Genomic DNA, 21,918 nt, shown 5'->3' on the forward strand with positions numbered 1-21,918 from the left:
ATAGCAAGGGGCGCTTAGCTACGGGCATCTTCAGCAACGTCGGCCAGAAGCAGGATAAAAACGGACGCTCATATCGAATGCCCGGTGCAATTTTGGGCACTCAGTGCATTTGAGTGCCCAAAAGTGCATTTGACGTGGCAATTCTCCCCTAACACGCAGAACCCTCATGTAAACACCCCATCGGGCGCCCAGGGGATATGACTGGGAGTGCTTTAGGAAAACGGGTGCTCGATATGCGCATCCGTTTTAAACACGCGTCTCATTGCACCAGCCTCGCACGGGATTTTCTGGATACAGTTCTCACTCTGCACATTCTGCCTCAGCAGAGATGCGATTAGATAATGAGGGGATGTTTCTTTCAGGAGCAGATTCCTCGAGAGCCTGAGGAAATGGGACAGTTACAGGGGCTTCTAAATGTAGCGCTATCCCTTTAAGTGCCGCCACCCTGGGCACCTCTCGCAGTGTCATGAACGGGGAAGGGTTAATTTCCCGGTGTTTCCCCCTACAACTGAACATAGATTGTGTTACACACACACACACACACACACACACTGAGATGCAAACATCTTAATAAAAACAAAATCACAACTTTTAAAGCAATCTTTTTCCACACCCTTAAAGTGGCAAAATTTAAACCCCTTCTGCCTTTACAATGATGAAAGCGGACTACGTAGAAAGTAAACAGTCGCAAACCTGCACCCCCCCCCCCACCACCATTTTCAAGCGAGATTTTTTCCTGGACCACCCAACTCGTAACCCTACCTGCAAAGTTTACTGACCTAGCTCAGAGAGCCTAAGCTGCAGGTCACGATCCCCCAGTGTAGCCACAGGGCCAGTGACAAGCAGCACAGCTACACCCCCGCTTACTTGGGGGGCTCATCAAGGTAGGTGTGTTGTCAGTTTTAAGGCAGGGCTTTAGCAAGCATGAAATCATCTGTTTCGTTTCAAAAAAAAAATGTACGACCCAAAGCCAAAAGAAAGAATGCAGATGTTGGTGAGGGCTAGAATGGGGAGCGTGGGAGGGGGGCTCTGTAGTAAATGACGGGGCCGAAGTGTAGAGAGAGAAACATCTGGCTATACGGAGAGAGTCGGGGGGGGAGGGCAGGAAGACACCTGCTGCTCTGAGGGGATTTCAGGGTGTGGCGAGATCAGGGCATGAATGAACCGCGCCTGTGGGAAGAGGAAGCCAGAACCCCGGGAGGTGACGCGACCGCTCACGCTTCTTCATCCGCGCAGGATCTCTCTCAACGCAGAAAGGCAGACATTTCCGCCGCATTAATGCAATCCCTTCAGTTTTTGGATTTTACAGTATTTGCGTTCCCCCCCAGGGACTCTCAGTCCTTGACAACCAATTTAAGGAAAAAAAAAAATTCTGAAATTTTAAAAACACACACAACACCACTTTGATTTTTTTTCATTGTCATTTCAACGGCAACAGCAACGCAACCCCCATCCCCTCCCCACGACTCCCGTTAAGCATCTCTCCAGTCAAGGTAATTTCAGAGACACACACAAAACAAAACACAAAACAACCTCTGTGCTTTGGCTGCAAAAAAAAAAAAAAAAAAAAAAAAGCCACATAACCCACAAGGTCCATCCTGGCCCTTTCCAAATGATGCATTTTCACACAGTGCAACACAAAAACCTCGCCAAGCCCTCCCATTACCACCACCACCACCATCGACAAGCGGGGTCAGACTCAGAAAGTCACAGGTGGAAGGCGGCGTCATCGCTGCACCCTGTTTTCCCTTCTCCCCCCTTTTAATTAGGAGGATCACAGCCCTTGTACTTTGATCCGATCCCGTGTTCTTTCAGCGACATTCAGGTCATCATCATCACAGCTGACTGCAGGTCTTACCGCTGACATTTCACTGACATTTACCCTATAAACTCCCACACACCCCCCCTTGTTCTCCTTTCTTGTGGAAATTTACCAGGAAATTAAAAATAATAAAAAAAAAAAAAAAAAGAGTCACGCCGTAGCCATGCGTGCGTGCAGGGCTCCCTCTTACGAGAGCCATCTGATACCGCAGCAACAGGTCCATCTCACCAGGTCCGGCTTCACTTCCTGTTCAAGCTCCCAGCAGCAAGGAAAAAAAAAAAAATAATAATCATCTTAGGAGGCTTGCAGAAGCGTCAGCATCGCTGGTTCCAGCTTCACCCCCTTCGTGTCCTCCTGAAGACGTCTTCACGGGGCACCTACCTATGGAGCACATTCGTTAAGGGAAAAGCCCTCAGTGAATCAGGTACTAGGTCTGGCTCCAGAATCAGGTACTAGGTCTGGCTCCAGAATCAGGTACTAGGTCTGGCTCCAGAATCAGGTACTAGGTCTGGCTCCAGAATCAGGTACTAGGTCTGGCTCCAGAATCAGGTACTAGGTCTGGCTCCAGAATCAGGTACTAGGTCTGGCTCCAGAATCAGGTACTAGGTCTGGCTCCAGAATCAGGTACTAGGTCTGGCTCCAGAATCAGGTACTAGGTCTGGCTCCAGAATCAGGTACTAGGTCTGGCTCCAGAATCAGGTACTAGGTCTGGCTCCAGAAGGGCTAATTTGGAGTGGTTTGATCAGCCTGTAATTCTGTTAGAATAAGAGGCAGATCCTCGGGTGCTGCTTTTTTTTTCCCTCCTCCCCCCCCCCCCCCCCCCCCCTCTTCCCGTGCAGGCGTCAGAATTGGGACAGCGGAAAAAACAACCAGCAGGCCCGCATGCGTTCCCCACCCCCATACACCAAGTTTAAATCATACGCGAGACTAAAATCTGGAACAAGGTCCCGCTGCCACGTGCCCGGAGGAGCACCACCTCGCTTTTAGGATAAAAGCTAAGGGACATTTCTCTGACCACATCTTGCCTTAGCGTCGCCTCGGCAAAGACAGGCGAGGGCTCTAAGTTACCCACCCTGGCCGCTCAGCGCTCCCTGTTGTAAACCTGATCCAGCTGGGATTGCAAAGTTACCTTCCACCAATGTACTAGAGATGCTAGTTAAAAGCTCGTTCTGTAAAACGCCTTGAGGCCAACTCTGGGGAAAAAGGCGGAATATGAAACTCCAGGGAGGACGACTCAGAACCAAATATCAGGAAATATTTCTTCACGGAGAGGGTGGTGAATGCCTGGAATGCCCTTGCGGAGAAGGCGGCGAGGAGCAAATGAATTTAAAAGGGCATGGGACAAGCACTGCGGATCCCTAAAAGCTGGAGGTTGATTTATTTATTTAATTTAGCGGCTTTTCTATACCAACATTAGAGGGTACATCGTGTCTGTTTACATCAAACAATAGGTAGAAAGTACAATGAACAGGGGCAGGGAATACAGAGAACAATAACTAGCGTAACGGGTTACATGATAGAGAAGGGAGAGAAGAGAAGCGCGAGAAACAGGTAAAAGAAGGGATAACTATGTTAATTTTACGTGTAACAATTCTGCATGGGGGTAACCTGCACAGAGCAGCAGTCGCTGCCCTTAACAGAAGGCATGGGGGTAACCCGCACAGAGCGGCAGTCGCTGCCCTTAACAGAAGGCATGGGGGTAACCCGCACAGAGCGGCAGTTGCTGCCCTTAACAGAAGGCATGGGGGTAACCTGCACAGAGAGGCAGTTGCTGCCCTTAACAGAAGGCATGGGGGTAACCTGCACAGAGCGGCAGTCGCTGCCCTTAACAGAAGGCATGGGGGTAACCTGCACAGAGCGGCAGTCGCTGCCCTTAACAGAAGGCATGGGGATAACCTGCACAGAGCGGCAGTCGCTGCCCTTAACAGAAGGCATGGGGGTAACCTGCACAGAGCGGCAGTCGCTGCCCTTAACAGAAGGCATGGGGGTAACCTGCACAGAGCGGCAGTCGCTGCCCTTAACAGAAGGCATGGGGGTAACCTGCACAGAGCAGCAGTCGCTGCCCTTAACAGAAACATGGGGGTAACCTGCACAGAGCGGCAGTCGCTGCCCTTAACAGAAACATGGGGGTAACCTGCACAGAGCAGCAGTCGCTGCCCTTAACAGAAGGCATGGGGGTAACCTGCACAGAGCAGCAGTCGCTGCCCTTAACAGAAGGCATGGGGGTAACCTGCACAGAGAGGCAGTTACTGCCCTTAACAGAAGGCATGGGGGTAACCTGCACGGAGCGGCAGTTGCTGCCCTTAACAGAAGGCATGGGGGTAACCTGCACAGAGAGGCAGTTACTGCCCTTAACAGAAGGCATGGGGGTAACCTGCACAGAGCGGCAGTTGCTGCCATTAACAGAAGGCATGGGGAAACCTGCACAGAGAGGCAGTTACTGCCCTTAACAGAAGGCATGGGGGTAACCTGCACAGAGAGGCAGTTACTGCCCTTAACAGAAGGCATGGGGGTAACCTGCACAGAGAGGCAGTTACTGCCCTTAACAGAAGGCATGGGGGTAACCTGCACAGAGAGGCAGTTACTGCCCTTAACAGAAGGCATGGGGGTAACCTGCACAGAGAGGCAGTTACTGCCCTTAACAGAAGGCATGGGGGTAACCTGCACAGAGCGGCAGTTGCTGCCATTAACAGAAGGCATGGGGGTAACCTGCACAGAGCGGCAGTCGCTGCCCTTAATAGAAGGTAGGGCACACTGGACGGACCATTTGGTCTTTATCTGCCATCATTGCTATGTTACTATGTCATCAAGTGTCTATAAATAAATAAGCTTAGTTATGAACAGGATGGTTTTTGGACATTGTTTTCAGGGGGATATATTTTGCATCAACTTCTAAGCTCACAATGTGCTTTAAAAAAAAACCAAAACAAAACAAATTAAAAAAAAACCCCAAACACAGGACCTCTGTAAACAAGCCAGAAGCCTGTGGCTAAAATAAAGCAGCCCTGGCAGGATGTGAGTGAGAGGCTCCTGCTGTGGAAGGACTGGAGGCCGCTGGGACCCTGCCTTCTATCACACTGTGTTCCCTTCCCCTGGGTACAGAACATGCTTTCACCTTAAAGAAAATACCACGAGGAGAATTTCCAGCCACGTGCATGCTCGCCGCAGGTGACAACGACTCTGCTGCTGCCTGCGTGTGCTCCTCTCCCGAGAACACGCCAGGGCCCCTTTCACACTGCACAAATGGCCGAAGGTACACACATGGGAGAGGCACGGACAAGCAGCAGGAGACAGAGGGGGGTTGCATGTGGGAGCTGGTTAAAAGTTTTAAGGAAAATTGCTTCCTCAGCTGCTGTATCATTACGCAGTTATAGGGGCGCCAGGAGCCCCAGGGGGACACAGGAGACAGTTTCGCCCGCACAGCCGCCCAATTTAAAGTTTTGCTACTCCTCCCTACGTTTCCGGGGCAGCACACGGATGAGTTTGCTGCTGCTGTCACTGTACTGCAATTTCAAAAACCTTCAGCAAAGCAGTCAGACCACGGCAGCTTTGGCACTGCCGCCCAGGAACGCAAGCTGGACCCCCAGACTTGGGCTCCTGCTGCCGGGTCAGAGGGCAAGCACAAGTCACAATTCTTCCGCAAGGGAGGGAGATGCCTTCTGCTTAGCAGGATACCCTCAAGGATGGGTCAAGGCACTTATTTACAGGAAGCTTCCCTGGTTTATGAGCCTTTCCTCTCTTATTGCAAACCCAGTGCTGTTTGCAATGAGGACTGAGGACTGGGGTCTGGGACCCCCCCCCCCCCCCCCCCGCTTCCTGAGCGCCAAGCCCAGATATTTATCTCAGAGGCAACCAAACCCGCCCTCCACTGTCCCCAGCCGGTCATGGTCTATCCGGAGCACCACAATGAATGCGCAACAGGCAGATCTGCGCATACAACAGAGGTGGTGCATGCAAATTATATTTATGCAAATTCATGGCAGATTATCCTGGGCAGGCCCCGCCACGTACACGAGGGAACCAGAGAGCGCGGAACTTACCAGCGCCGCGCAGGGCTGCAAGCAGATCCCGATTAAGAAGGCAATGCCATTCACGCTCCAGCGAGAGGCAAAGCAGAAAATAAAAAAAGATAGGGGGATGACGAGACATAAAAACAGAAAAAAAAGGAAACAACCAGTTTCAAATAAGCTCACCTCAAAATGCAGCGTTCCTGCTAACTAGATTTTGAGATTCTTTGTAAGACACAAAGTGACTTAGTACTGATGGCAGAAAAAGACCAAACGGTGCATCCAGTCTGCCCAGCAAGTTTCCTATGGTAGCAACTGCCTCTCTCCGTGCAGGTCACCCCCCAGGCCTTACATATTAACAAAGCAACATTTTTACTGGGCGAGGAACAGTCTTGAGAATTAAGGCAATGCTACTTGACCTGCTTTGCTTTTGAACTTGGCCGTAGAAGCAGCCCTGTTCTTTTTCCCTTATGTCTGCATATTAGTATATTTATGAGAAATGGTAATTTTTTTTCCTCTCTCTCTATGTTAATTTGATGTATAGAATGTGAACCGTAGAGATGGACTTTTGTCTAATCAACGGTATATAAAAACTGTTTAAATAAAATAAATAAAATAGTACCCCAGACCGTAAAGGCCTGAGCCCGTGTCATTTATCCTCTGAATCCAATTCCCCTTTTCTCCCCAAGCCATCAAAGCGGAGAACAGTTGTGTCGAAAGCATCAAGACTTACTGGTTAAGGGTAGTAATCCTCATACATATTGTTACGGGTGGTTACTGCCACCAAGCAGGTTACCCCCATGCATATTTTTCTTCATTTCCGTCTTTAAGCCTTTGGGGATCCACAGTGTTTATCCTCCGCCTCTGAATTCTTTGATCTTTTTTGTGTTCATCACCTCCTCCAGAAGAGCCTTCCAGGCATCCACCACCCTCTCTGTAAAGAAATATTTCCTGATGTTGGTTCTGAGTCGTCCCATTTCGTGACCCCTAGTTCTACTGATTATTTTCCAATGGAATAGGTTCAAAGTATGCGCATCATTAAAACCTCTCAGGCATCTGAAGGTCTGTATCCTATCTCCCCTGCACCTCCTCTCCTCCAGGGGATTCATATTTAGGTCCTTCAACCTCTCCTCATAAGTCATTTGATGGAGACCACCCTGTCTCTGTCCCTTTTAAGATACGGTCTCCAGAACTGGACGCGGTACTCCAGGTGAGGCCTCACGAAAGACCTGTACAAGGCCATCACCACCACCTTTTTCCTGCTGGTTATTCCTCTCTCTTTGCAGCCCAGCCTTCTTCTGGCTTTAGCTGTCTCCGCGTCACATTGCCAGAAACCATCACCCCAAGATCCCTCTCTTAGTCCGCGCACATCAGTCTTTCACCCCCATCACATACCGCACCCCAGATGGACTCTGCACTTCTTGGCGCCGAATCTCAGCTGCCAAATCTTCGACCAGTCTTCAGGCTTCCTTAAATCACTTTTCATTTTCACTATTCCTTCGGGCGTGCCCACTCTGTTGCAGATCTTAGTATCCTCCGCAAACAGACAAACTTCACCTTCTATCCCTTCCGCGATATCGGACAGACCCGGTCCCCACACCGATCCCCGAGGCACTCTCTCGCCTGTTAGCTGCAAGCCAGGCCACCACCTTGGCGCTCACTCCCAAGCTTCTCATTTTGTTCACGAGTCTCACGACTTCCTCCAGTCCTCATGGATTTTTATCACAAACAAGGTAAGGTAAGAATCTTAAAAATAAAAAAAAGTTTGTACCTTCTCTGAATGACACATTTCTAAACACACAAAATAGAAAAAAACATGAAATACTGAAAAGTTATTTTGAAGAACCTGGTGTCAGGAGAGAACTTGCGCTGCAGAAAGGGTTTACCATCAATTAACTTTTTATTTGTGTGTGGGAGGGGGGAGGTAAAATCATTGTTTAAAGTTCACCAGGCAGCAAACTCTTCAGTGCCCTCCAGTTCCCCATCTCCCCTGCTAGCATGGCCACTCCCAGAGGGCTCTGGCAGACTGCAGTGAACTCAGACACAGAATTTTAACAAACTCCTCGGCAACGTTTAAAATGAAAAAGAAAAAAAAACAAACCCCACACTGAAATTCAAGATAGGTCCCACTCCAAGTATTTCTGAAACGATGCACCGGGTCTCACACCAGTTTTCTTTTGAAACGATCAGGAGCCTGCCTGCCTCTCTCACACACAACAGCAGCTCTGCACTATTTACCTAAGCTGGGGAATTCTTTTTTTTTTTTAATGTGATTTTTATTCTGCTTGTCGGCACTTCAAAGTGGATTACATTCAGGTACTGTAGGACTGAGTGACTGGGAAATAATGATTTGCAAACTTTAAAATGGCATGCATGTGTGTGTGTGCCAGCGCCGGACTAGAAATAATACCACTTCCTAATTAACAATGGTTATCTTTCTTAAATATTAGTCTATGATAGCTCAACAAGTTGCCACGAACAGCTGCTAAAAGAAAAAAAATATATATGCAGACATGTCGCAGATACAGGGAGCTTTACCGGAGAGCTCTCAATTAAATGTCCACAGAGACTAGGAATTTCATTAAAAAAACAAAATACACACACCCCAACATTTAAACCGGTAAAAGCCTTCTCAAACGCATTCCTTTTGTGCCTGTGGCAAAGAAAATGAGAAACAGACAGACAGGAAGAGAGAAAGAGTCACAGAACTGCATGCTCTGATCTCTCCCAAAATGCTTTTTGCCCTGTAGGAAGTGAATGTGAAGGAGAAAAAAAAAAGCAGCGTAAAATGAAGAGCCCGCCCTGCAGCACTGGAAACTGCTTAACCAGGTTATGACATCTCAACTACAGCATCAACAACAACAAAAAAAATCAGATTTACATAGTTTTGTCAACTGTTTCCCAATATAAATCACTCGGGCGATAATTAACTGCAGATTGGGCTACGTTACTTAGCAGCCCTTTTCAGAGCTGTTAATTAAATCTTCTCTTATTACTAGAAGGATGATTCCTGGGGAAACCCCCTATTACTGAATTTAACTTCTGCACCCACATGTGCTGCTGGCACCGGCAGCCCGGGCTCGGGTCGGGATCAGCACAACCTGCCTGCTGAGGGGGGGCCAGGGGAGCGAACGCCTCCCTCCATGCATGCACTCCCCCCCCCCCCCCGCAGAGGGGCCGCATCCTCAACTCCACTTTAAAATAAACCAACAACAGACGTCGTCCTCGCCTTCAGCCTGGCGAGTACCAACGTACGCACCATCCCAGAAAACGTCGAGGTCTGAACAGAAACGGAAGAGATGGGGCCCAGCCTGGAGCCTCGGTGGTACTGCCAAGTGCACGGCTTGGGCTCGATTCCCCGGGGGGGGGGGGGGCCAGGATACAGTAATGCTGCTGAGGCAGCACTCACAGCCCCCAGGTCACTGAGCAATGGCCACCCCCCCTAGTTGATACAGGGCCCGAGACGGAAGGTTTTTTTGAGATCACAAAATGCACCATCCACAAGAAATGCCACGGAGTTGAGACCACTCCATGGTGAGACCGCACCTTGAATACTGTGTACAGTTCTGGTCGCCGCATCTCAAAAAAGATATAATTGTGATGGAGAAGGTACAGAGAAGGGCTACCAAAATGATAAGGGGAATGGAACAACTCCCCTATGAGGAAAGACTAAAGAGGTTAGGACTTTTCAGCTTGGAGAAGAGACGGCTGAGGGGGGATATGATAGAGGTGTTTAAGATCATGAGAGGTCTAGAACGGGTAGATGTGAATCGGTTATTTACTCTTTCGGATAGTAGAAAGACTAGGGGGCACTCCATGAAGTTAGCATGGGGCACATTTAAAACTAATCTGAGAAAATTCCTTTTTACTCAACGCACAATTAAACTCTGGAATTTGCTGCCAGAGGATGTGGTTAGTGCAGTTAATATAGCTGTGTTTAAAAAAGGATTGGATAAGTTCTTGGAGGATAAGTTCTTAGAGAATAGCCACTGCCATTAGCAATGGTTACATGGAATAGACTTAGTGTTTGGGTACTTGCCAGGTTCTTGTGGCCTGGCTTGGCCACTGCTGGAAACAGGATGCTGGGCTTGATGGACCCTTGGTCTGACCCAGTATGGCATGTTCTTATGTTCTTAAAAAGGGGCCCGAGATCACCTATCCTCTTCATAAAAATCCACCCCAACAGACTGCTCTGCCAAAAGCTGGAACTCGTGCACCCAACCTCCAGCCCATCCTGCGGTGGCTCTCACACCGCCAACCCATTCCAGCTTAGTAAAGCAGGCACAGAATCCACAAACGTTTGCCCAAGCCTGTCCCCTGGGGGCCACCTCACCCGTCGGGTTATCAGGATAGCCACTATAAATATACCTGGGATACACATTTACATGCCACAGAAGCAGCACATGCAAAAAAAAAACAAAAAAAAAAAAAAACCGCTTACACTTAACCATGGAGGATTATCCACGAGACCTGCCACGTCAGGTGTGGCGGAAGCGTGTTTCACACAAATGTATGCAACAGATTTCTTATTGGTTATGCAAAAATTATTGAGCATACCTAGTTCTCCAAATTTTCCAACAAAACTATTCTATTCAATTTTTAAGAATTTAAAAAAAAAATAATCTTTTCCACAGACTTACTGTATTTTTTTTTTATTTATGAATTTTCACAATACAATACAAGAATATCTTGTTGAAATTAAAGAACATATGTACTATATATTTAAATTTATAACAAAAAAAAAAAAAAAAAAAAGAGGAGAATTACATTTATACAAATGTTCTAGTAACAGGAAAATTTAAGAGAATCTTTTCCTAGCTGAAATGTGAGCAAACTATATAATATGTAATTAACCACTAAAGTAAGGTACAAAGAAATCCCCAACTATACTATTTAACCGGATCTAAATTCCCAAGAAGATTTTTCAACTGTTCCGGATCCAAATTCTTTCCCCGCACATTTGATTACACATCTACAGGGGTACTTTAAAAAGGGGGGAAAAAAAAACCCTTATCTATTACTTCCTTTTTTAAGGCTAGAAATCTTTTTCTACGTATCTGAGTATTTTTTTCTACATCAGGGAAGATCCTGACTTTCTGTCCATAAAATGTTTTAGTTCTATTTCTAAAGAAAGATTTCATGATGTTATCTTTATCAATTATGAAAGCGAATTGAATTAGAAGAATACCTCTATCTTTTTATCTCAATTTCTTCTTGAGATTTCTGTAAGAAATCTGATCTATTAAATGAGGTTTCTACAGATTGTTCCTTCTCAGACCCTACCTTTTCTCTATCTAAGGCTATTACGTCTTCTATGCCTTTTTTCTTTAACCCAAGATAAAAGGCTCTAACAATCACTGGATATCCTTGTTCAGGTATATTAAGAATTTTTGTGACATTGGATTTAAATAATTCATTTGGACCCATATAACTAGATATAGGAAAGTTAGTTATCCTTAAGTTTAATGCTCCAACTGTATTCTCCAAACTTTCTACCTTTCTTTCAAGTACCGTTTCATTTTTTATCTGATGTTCTTGAATTTTTTTCTATACTTTTAACTCGTTCATCTATATCGCTAATCTTTTTCTGCTGATCTTCAATCTTACCCGCCTTCTCCTTTAAAGAAGTATTTATTTGCCTTACTTCATCAGTTAGAGTTACAATTAAGGCATCTAGCTTTACCATATAGTTCCATATTGTTTCCAGGGTTATATTTCCAGGTTTAAGAGCAACAATTCTAACTGGATTTAATATTTTAGAATCATTGATTTTAGTCTTAAAAATCTTGGGTGTGCTTGTTTCTCTGGAATCAATTTGGAATCTTCCTTCCATACTAGATTCAAATTCTGTAGATACTTGAGGATCTACTTCTATTTGCATTGTCCCCTTCAATTCTTCTTTCCGTTTTCTTCCTTGTCCTTCAGCAACCTCTTGGGTTAATCCTGGCTCTCCTGAAGGGACAATCCCTTTATCGCCAGGTGAAGATGGTGTATCCGGTGCCCCCGGACTTAAAGATATTTCAGCGACCAAGTGTAGGGGATTATGCTCTAAATCCTCCTCCATAGCAGTCTGTACTTCGGGGGTTATTAAAGGGGATTCCAATCAATCTGAGACAGATCGCTGTCCAGGGTCCACATTAGCAATATTAGAGATAGGCTTCAATTTTGCCTCTCTTGGTGTGAGGCATAATTTCAATGATATTTTATGGGGAACCTGGATACTTTCAATGACTCAGTCAGTTACTCTTGTACCACTATCAAAGCTATAGAGATTCTCTTTGAAGAAGTTGGATCACCAACCTTAAATTTTCCTACCCGAGATGAAATTCATAACAGTTCATTTCCTGATCAATTCCAGGCAAAGCCAGGCTAAGTCTGACACAGCCGCGTGCCCCTTAGGCGCGTGCGCGGCTTTAGCGGCACACCGCAAACAGAGGTGATTTTATAGTCCCGCTTCCGGTTTCTGGCTCCGGGTTTCGCCCCTCAGACTTACTATATTTTATATAACTTTACTCATCCCCTTACCTTTAAATACTCCTCCTCAAGATGAGGAAGCACAATGTGACTCAAGGGCAAAGTTGCAGCTTGCTGCACACCACCTCCAGACAGCACTCCTCCCCCCCTCCCTTGTCCAACATCCTTTAGAGGAAAAGATAACCAAGGGCAAGGCATAGGGACATAGCTCCGTCAACACAGCCTGGCCTTATGTGACCAGGTAAAGTTGCAAAAAAACAAAAAAAATCAATCAATTATACACCAAATACAGAGCAAGGGAACACCATATACCTCCAAGAGCAACAGACCCACACGGGTAAGTGTCCGGCAATGCAACCTTAATCGCCACCTATCACAAAATGCGTGCGACGTGGCTTGGGGACAGCTCACCGAAAGATACCGATGTCATCGCAACAAACGAGGGTCGTCACCCCCTTCCCTACAAGGAAGATTCCACCAAATAAAGAATGTGCATCACCAGGTAACCTCTGGCACCCCCTATTCCTTTCTCTCTCCAGAGACAGGGAGCAGACAGGTATTTTGCTAAAAGCGGAAGATTTTCAGGCTGCCAGAGCAGTGGTTTGGCGGATGCGTTATGAAAAGGCACTCTGGCTCAAATCCTAGGTTGCTGGGGCCTAGGGATGCTGTGGAGCAAGCATTCACAACCCTGGAGGGAGGGCAGGAAGCGAGCCTTGTCCAATACTGAACAGTGGGGCTTGGTAGCCAGGCTCTGGGATCACGACAGCACGCTGCACAACTCCTGGCCAAGCACCCATCGGCGCAATGGCTGCCCTAAAAGTGTGTGTGGAGGGGAGGGGGGGGGGGAGGGGAGGGGAGGAGACACAGCAAAACAGCATGGGTGACATCCTAGGTAGTTACAAAATGAAGGCCGGAAATTTAACAGGACTAAAAGGAAGTCACCACGCCAAAGGTTTCTGGTTCAGCAAGGAATGGTTTACCAGATACTATTTAAACCAGCTTTTGTCCCTGCAATACAGAAATCACTGGAAGTGTACAAAAACTCACGATCAGGAATACGTCAACAGGACAGAGCAGAATAGGCATCCCCCACCAACCTTTTTTGGGTTGCTCCGAGGTGCATGAGAAAAAAAAAAAATTGCAAGCCAGGCGAACCCACAAAGATTAGGCCCAACACACAGCTCAGGAAACATTCAGAGCAGAGGGATTTATGCAAAGGGTGTAGTCGGGGAGGGCTCTATGCACAGAATAAAAAAAAAAAAAAAAAAAAAAACTTTGTGTAATACAGTTTCAGGCTGAAAAAGCGTGCATGTCATCAGTTCTTGCCTGGTGCTAAATAGCTGGGGCCTCTCTGCGCCACACTGGCAGCTCCCACTTCCCTGCGGCCTCTGTGATCACAGCCAAGGGCAGCCCTGTCCAAGCACAAGTCCCAACTGAACAAAAAAAAAAAAAAGAAAAGATGCACAAGGTTTGAAACTCTAATGGCTGCAGCCCCAGCGAGGCCAGTGGTGTCTGCGAGCCAGGAATTCTGCTTACAAGCCAGGCATAAAAATTAAAAAAACACAACATTTTTACCAAGTCTGTTGCAACCTTTAATTCCTGCACCATTGACACCACAATGTAATGCAGATCCTTCTAAATCCGACTTCAGGACAGGTTGTGGGAGTGAAAAGGAATTGCGCTTATTTTTGGAGGGAGAGGGTAGACATCTCAGGAAACACCACAGATATGGAAGATTTCCTGTTTACTTGTGTAACTACAGTCACAGCTGTTCCACAGGCCCTTTTTCTTTCTCAAGCGGACTCCTCCCTCCCCACCCCCCACAAAAAAAAAAAAAAAAAAAGCCACAGAGCCATTACACAGAAACCAAGACAAGCATCTGCGTTTAATGATCCCACGTGCAAGCTTTTCCACTCCCGGATCGGGGACTCCAGCGTTCAGTCCTAGATGCCTTGCTTAATCTGGCTTCACTCCCCTATTCCATTAACTCTGGGAACGGTGTTCACACCGAGGGGCCACCTCTCCACCCTTACTCGCAGCACCTTCCCCCTTCCCAACCTCCACAAATGTTCTAAGTTACTTGCTTTTTTTTTTTTTTTAAAGCACTGGACTAGCTTAGTAACACCTTGCTCACAATCAGGCGGCCACATTTTGTCCTAAGCCCACCTACTGCGCGTTTCTCTCACTTATTGGGGAGGTAATTTTACAGCCGTCACGCGCCGGAACCCGACCGCCTCTCGCAGGAGACGTGGGGAGAACCCGGGATGATAACCAGCACGCGCTTCTGACCTATGGAGCGAGGTTACACGCCAGTCACGGGACGTGCAACGCACACCCAATCTGGAAGCGGCCAAGCCATGCACTCACTGCCCATCTCCCCCGCCTCCGACCACTGCCTAGGGTTTAGTAAACCTTTATTTGCTTATTGAAAGCAATTCAAAATTATGGACTGATGGTTTCCTGGCACTTCTGAACCATCAGGCAACAGGCGGGTCCCCTTCTCATTGGAATGTTTGATATTCTCAAAACGATAAAATGTCATTTAAAAATAAAAAAAACTGGGGTCTTCCCAGCCCAGCTAGCCAAGAGTCCATAAAGCACAGCGGCTGCCAAGGGAAAAGGGGATCAGGTCAGATACTAGGCAGACCCCCCTCCCCCTCTCCAGAAGCTATATATATATATATATATATATATATATATATTTTATTTTTTATTTTTTTATACAGGTCACCCAACACCCACCACCCCCACCTGCTTTACAAGCTAACGGGTTGTGTCAGCTTATAGGAGCAAGAACCAGGAGAAAAATAGGTATGCAAATCCAGCCACTATCCCCAGGAATGTGCAAGATCTTGCAGACCTTATTTAAGCTTTTATCCTGTTGGACTGCAGACAGAATGCTCCACGCGATAACAAACGAGCAGCACATTAGATTTACTAATACCATGCACAGCATAATCAACCCACTCGTATCGTAAATATAAAGTAACCTGCATCTTATGCCACCTGTCACATTATGGGCTGTTTTCCTCACCCCCCCCCCCTCAGGACCTACAACAAAACATTCCCCCCCCCCTCACTTCTGCCTTGCACTACAGGCCCTCAACGAGGAGCTAAAATGAAGCCTGCTGCACAGCCAGCACACAGACATGCTAGCAATTTGTGTGTGTGTGTGGGGGGGGTTATTCCACTACTTCTCAAGCTGTTTTGGAATACTCCCTATCCAGTCTGGTTTCCAGGATATCCACAATGAATAGAGATAAGGAAGCAGTGCATGCAAAATCTCTCATATGCATATTCATTGGGGATATCCTGAAAAGCAAGCTTGAAAAAGACACCATTGTATTCTTCGCTTCTCGGGGGGGGGGGGGGGGGGGGGGTGATGTGGTGTGGGTTAGAGCTAAGGTGGCTGCAGCCAGTGCGATACCCCTGCCTAGAAAACTGGAGCGGAGAACACAGCTACAGAGACTGCAAAGAGCAGCTGGCAGGGAAAGCTAAAATCACTTGCTATCTACAGAGGGTGATCATTACCTTTAGATAAAACAAAACAAAAAGGGAAAAAAAAGGGAAAAAAATTTTTTGAAGCACAGGGGACTTCATTAAATCTCAATCAAATTTTAGCAAAATTTGAGCAAGTCCCATGGTAAGCAGCTCCAAGCACCTATCCTGAGCCTCGATTAATGCATGAAGGCATCCCACTGCCAATCCTCTAGGTACAAATAAAAGCATTACTACTACAAAGCGCTATTTATGCTTTCTGAAGCTCTATCAGACATTCACTTTGCTGTGCAGATACACACACAAAACAGTCCCTGCTCAGTGGAGCTTACATTCTAGTCAAGACAAATGCAGATAGGAGTCGACGGCTAGTGCTTTTATTGTAGAGAAAGTGGTTAGGATTTAAGAGCTTCCTCAAAAAGGTGAGCACAAAGACAGCTGGAAGAAAAGCACAGCTATGAAATAATTGAATCCTGAAGGAATAATTACAATACCTTAAATGCATAAATAAAAATAAAAAGCCTCTGAGCAGCTCTAACTTAGCCATTCACCATGCACGGAAGCATTTTACTAAGAGGCGCTCAGACAATGGGTCTCTCGTTTCTCTCATCTGTGTGTTTTGACTAGAACTGAAACAGGGTCCCCCATCTACCACAGCAAAATTTGGCGCTTGCCGTGGAATTTCAGAGGTTCCCCCAACACCACCAGCAGCACAGAATTGCGGGTCCAGGAAGCAGCAGCAGGTCAGGTGCACTTCTCCCCACACGCGGGTGGTGATCAGCCAGGAGGAGGAAGGAGGAATCTCTGCACAGTTCAAACCCCAGGTTAGGTGCCCAGCAGCAAAGGAGATAGCCATGGCACCTCTGCACGGCTCCTCCTCCTCCTCCAGCCAGCCGATCAGAACAGAAGCAGGGTACAAAGACATGAAACATTATCCTAGTGAGCCTCTCAGCAAAGCCCCTAACACGAGGAGTCATTTTATATCCAATTCGCTCAAATAAAAAACCGCACACACTAACTATGCAATTCTTTGTGCTCCACAGTAGGATGCTACACACTCTAGCCTGCAAGATCAAAGTAAAAAAAAACTCTGACAATATATTTATTTTAAAAAAAAAACAAACCTTCTATCCCGTTCTACTGCCAGTTCAAGGCGGGTTACATAATAAAATACAATGATAAAGCAGGTTTGCTTATCTGTAAGCACAGTTCTATGAAGATTACAGGATGAATTAGCCATTACACTTGGGCAACGTCATCCAATGGCACCGACAGACCCAGCATTCAGAGCTCAGTAAAGACTTTATGAATATATCTTGGAGTTCCCACATGCACACTGCCTCATAAGACCCTCAGTCTCTTCCACTGGGCAGGCAACTAAAAAGAATGGTTAATTCATCCTGCCATTTATAGGTAAGCAAATTTGCTTTTTCTGTTGACAAACAGGCATGAATTGGCCTTTATGTGTGGGGAGTCCTAAGCTTAAAGGTTGCACTGCAAAAGCGATTAAAAGAAAACCAGGACCCCACCAGGTGCTGAACTGGCTGTGCAAAACTGCTTATCCCGAGTTACCATTTCCCCTGGATATGCAGTCCAAACCGTGGTGGTATACGAACATGTGCCCAGGCAACCCAGCAGTAGTTTTGCAAATGTCCTCAATGAAAGTGGACCAAAGATGAGTCACAGCTCTCACTTGATGAACGCCGACAGAGTCTGATCTACAAGACAGTTGGAACATAACAGTGCGTGATACCATCCTCTAACCAACCGGACAGAATTTGTTTGGCAACTGCCCTGCCTAGTCTATTGGGATCAAAGGAGATAAACAGTTAAGAAGCTTGATGGTGAGGTTAAGTTTGTGTGAACAGCCTGTTCTCCTTTGCGAATAAGGTCTTGGAAAGAATGTATGACGTATATGGACTACAGATTCCACTTTCAAACTTGCGGTCAGTCTGTAGAAACATACTATTGTGAAAAAGTTACAGGTATAGTGAACCAGAGCGTGTAATACACTTACTCTTCATGCTGAAGTGATAGTCACGAAAAACACTTTCCAGGTGCGAAGCTCCAGTCCACCAACTCAAAACGTTCAAAAGAAGGTTTCGTGAGTGTAGTCAGGGCTACACAGAGATCCCAACGTTTACTGACCAAAGGTCTGAAATACCACATTTCTTTCATGAACTTGGAAACCAAAGGATAGCGACAGTTAAGAACTACTTCCGCCTACTGGAGATACGCCACAATGGAGCAGAGATCAGCACATCTTCCTTCATTGTTGAAGACAGAGAACCTGAGGCAGAATGGATACTGAAACAAGTCTCTCAGGCCACAGAAGAGAAGATCCAGACAACTACTGTCCCTACACCAAGTCGAGAACCTCTTCCACTTAAAACCAAAGATCTTCTGGCTGAAGGCTTTCTAGCTTTAAAAAAAAAAAAAAGTTAGAATGTCCTTATCTCCTTCAGAAACAGTAGGGAAGAGTATTGCATGTTCAACATCCACGCTGAGACGACCAGCGATGGCAGGTTGGGATAGCAAAATCTGGCATCTTCTTGAGTGACGAGCGGCATAGATCTCCAATGGAACTGGAGACTGAACTGAGACGTTCAAGATATAGATACACGCTTATCGAAGCCAGGTTGGTGCTTTAAGGATTAATCCTTGCCTTGTCCCAAAGGACCTTCAGGACAATTTTGGAAAATAGAGGAATTGGTGTGTATACATAGAGTACACACAGATGTTCCAGCTTAGAAGAAAAGCGTTGGGTACTAATCTGTAGCTGTCCAGCCACATGAAGCAAAACGTTCACCTTCCTGTTGACTTCTGAGGTGAACAGGTCAATTACTGGTTTTCCCCAGCAACTTACGTTCTCTCTTTTTTTTTTTTTTTAGTCATCAGGGATGATTCCTACGGTAGCAACACACTGCTGAGGCAGATAGCCAATGTATTATGGATTCCTGGAAGATAAAATTACCTGGATATGGCCACCTGACAAATGGCAAAAGTTTGTACTTCCATGTATGTAGAACATGGCCACTTGATTCTCTTTCCCCGAGGTGAAAGCAAGCCCTCCAAGCATAGTGAATGGCTCGCAGCCCCAGGTGGTTGATTTGATGATGACTATTGGGGACTTCCAAACATTGAGTCCATGCTACACTAGTGTGTGCCCATCTCCTCCCCACCCCTTAGTGAAGGCATCAGAAGAGAGTCACTTGATGTGGTGGGATGCATAGCAAAAGATTCACCTGTAGAATTTCTGGTTTCCTTCATCACTAAAGGATGCTATCATACCAGAGGTCACGGATGTTTGATGGGATGATGGTTGATAGAGCTAATCTCATTGGCTTTAGAGACCTCACCAAAAGGTCCCACATGTGTAGACAAGTCAAGGGCACCACATGTACCACAGCCATCATGTGGCTGAGAAGGACCAGGACTGATCTTGATGATACTTGATCCTGCAGAAGTAAGGCCCTTATTAAGCTCACTAGCAATGCAACTCTTTTGACTGGGAGAAATGCCATGTCTTGAAGTGAGTCTATCCAGCTCCTATGAACTGAATTCTTTGAACCAGTACCAGCTTGAAGTAGCAAAGGTGGCCAAGAAGCCCAGGGCCTAGAATCCCTTCAATTCTATTCAGCTTCTCCAAAACTCCTGACTGAGATGGACCGATCACCAACCAACTGTTCAGACACAAGACTACACAGACCCCTTGCTGACAGATAAAGTTATGCCATCACTACTGCGAGGCCTTTTGTGAACACCCTTGGGGCCGCTGAGGTGCACCTTATTATTTGTTAGTGCACATCCTTCATCATGAACCTGACAAACTTCCAATGTGCGAGGGAAAAGGGAACGCGTACATAAGAATCTTTCAGATCCAGAACCCACATCCAATCCCTCGGCTAAATAAACGAAGGATCATCTAAAGCACTATTTCCCAACCATCTCCTGGAGGCACACCTAACCAGATTTTCAGGATATCCAAAATGAGTATGCATGAGATAGATTTGCATCTACTGGAGATCCAGGATAAAGGAACTCCCCTGGAGGAGGGTCCATCAGGTAAGGTCTTACTCCAAATGCTGGAACATCTTGTGGTAAAGGATGGACTGGCATAGGAATTAGAGCAGCCCCACTATGTGGGAACATTTCCATCTTGGACAGAAGAGGTCCTGCTCTCCTAGTCAATCTTCAAAGTTTCAGTAGCTCTGATAACTGTTCTCCTCACTAGCTGCGGGACCTTCTGAGCTAAAGTTTGAGAGAGATCCTCTTCAAAAACCTAGATCATCTCATCCCTAACTCAGGGCTACCAGTAAAGCTGAAGAGGAACCCAACACTACAGCAGCATCATGTGCTGTAGCAGCCAGTTCCATGGCACTTCATGCCGGTTTGATCAACTCCCATCAACTTGCACCTACTTCATAAGTGGTACTGGTATTCTCTTCTGTGCCATGACCATCTTGGCGGGACTCTTGGACACACACACTGTTCTGACACCACAGATGGTGCCTCGCTCTACCATGCTGAGTATGTTGTTGACACCTATGAATTGAGCTCCATACAGAAGACATGAATGGCTAACAGTCAGACTTGCGTCTGAATACAACAATGAATAATATGAACGCAAAACATCTGCGCCAATAAGGCTAAGTCCCATCTTGGTATTAGGGTGCTGATCTCTTCTTTGGCTCCCCCCTGTGCAGATTCAGTGTTCTTTTCAGTGCCTCTTCCAACACCACCAACATCTGCACCATACTCAGACCTATCCTGAGGCAGATCCAGATACCAGAAGAGGCCTTACAGCAACTTACTGCAGGCTTCTCCAGTCTGACATCTTATTTCTTAAATAAATAAATCTTCCTTTTAAATTCTTTAAAAAAAAAAAGAAGTTCTGTTTAAGGGGCTATCAAGGCAGCAGCAACAGAAACATTTAAAGCAATGAGGCAGACAGGAGCATTAGGTCCCAAAAAGTAGAAAAATTACAAGAAATAGGGACAAGACTGAGGGGCTCAGGAAGTGGTCTACGTCTGCAGGAACCCCCATGCATGCTGAGTAGTTTGTACTAAACTCTGAGAGCTGGGTCTGTGTCAGCGCTACTGGATGACATCACGCACACAAAATGGCTAAGTCACACCTGCTTGTCGACGGAGAAAAACAATGAAATAGTCTAAAAGGTTTATTTGGGAGGGAGCGGGGGGGGATTGTGGAGAAATTGTATGTCTCATGCTTTGTTAACCGTTGTGATGGTTACACCAAATGACTGTATACAAAAATAAATGTGGGAGGAACTCCCCAAGAGGTTACAACAGGTCTTCAGCTCTACGGCAAACAAAATTATGAACTACAATTTTTATTACACTTCACTTTACTACAGGAACTATGGGCCTTTTTGCCCTCTGAAGGCCTGCATCATTGGGCTTACTTATCTACATGCCTTTAATCACCTGGCCATGCTTTCTGTATGAACATTAATAAGAAAATTCAAAAACAAACCAAAGATAAGATGTTTGGCTTTTCTTTTAACTTATAGGTGCATGTGCTCTCCCTCAGTTCTGTTTTTTTGCCCAACTGTTATTTCATTTTCTCAGAGAAATATGTAAAATAAAACTGGCTTCAATTCCATTTCAAGATTATCTATAAAAACTGAAAACACAGTAGCCCTAGCCAGAAGCCCCCTCTGCCCTCCCATGTAATGCACGAATCCTTAGCTGGGATTCTGCTCTTCTAAAGCATCACCATGCCGAAATGCTGAGAGCTTTTATCATGCCACTACACAGGGCCACTACACCTTCAAAAGGGAAGCCTTAAGCGAGCAAAGGTTTAGACAGAGTCCATGCCCACCTGTATAAACCCCCTCCCCAGACCACCATCAAGGATGCTCTGCTGGAGAAGCAGCTCCAGGAGGACACTGGAGATAACAGGGTAGTTGGGAGCACCTGGATATCAAGTTAGAGGGAACCCATTCTTTTCATCTCCTACAAAGTATAGGATCTTAGGCAATCGTGCCAGGCGATGTGCAAACATCATTCTGCATGGCAAACCTCCGGACCTCAGCTCTGACCAACTGCTATTTCAATGTTGGTTCACAAGAAAAACAAAATTGGCCTCTAGCAA

General features: G+C 46.2%; 1 protein-coding gene across 2 annotated transcripts in view; it reads right to left on the reverse strand.

Moving 5' to 3' along the window:
- Positions 1 to 21,918, reverse strand: part of IGF1R (insulin like growth factor 1 receptor) — a 333,492-nt gene that overhangs the window by 267,376 nt on the left and 44,198 nt on the right. The gene's annotated exons all lie outside the window — the stretch shown is intronic.

Source organism: Rhinatrema bivittatum, chromosome 13 (assembly GCF_901001135.1).
Source record: "Rhinatrema bivittatum chromosome 13, aRhiBiv1.1, whole genome shotgun sequence".
NCBI classification, from domain to species: Eukaryota; Metazoa; Chordata; class Amphibia; order Gymnophiona; family Rhinatrematidae; genus Rhinatrema; species Rhinatrema bivittatum.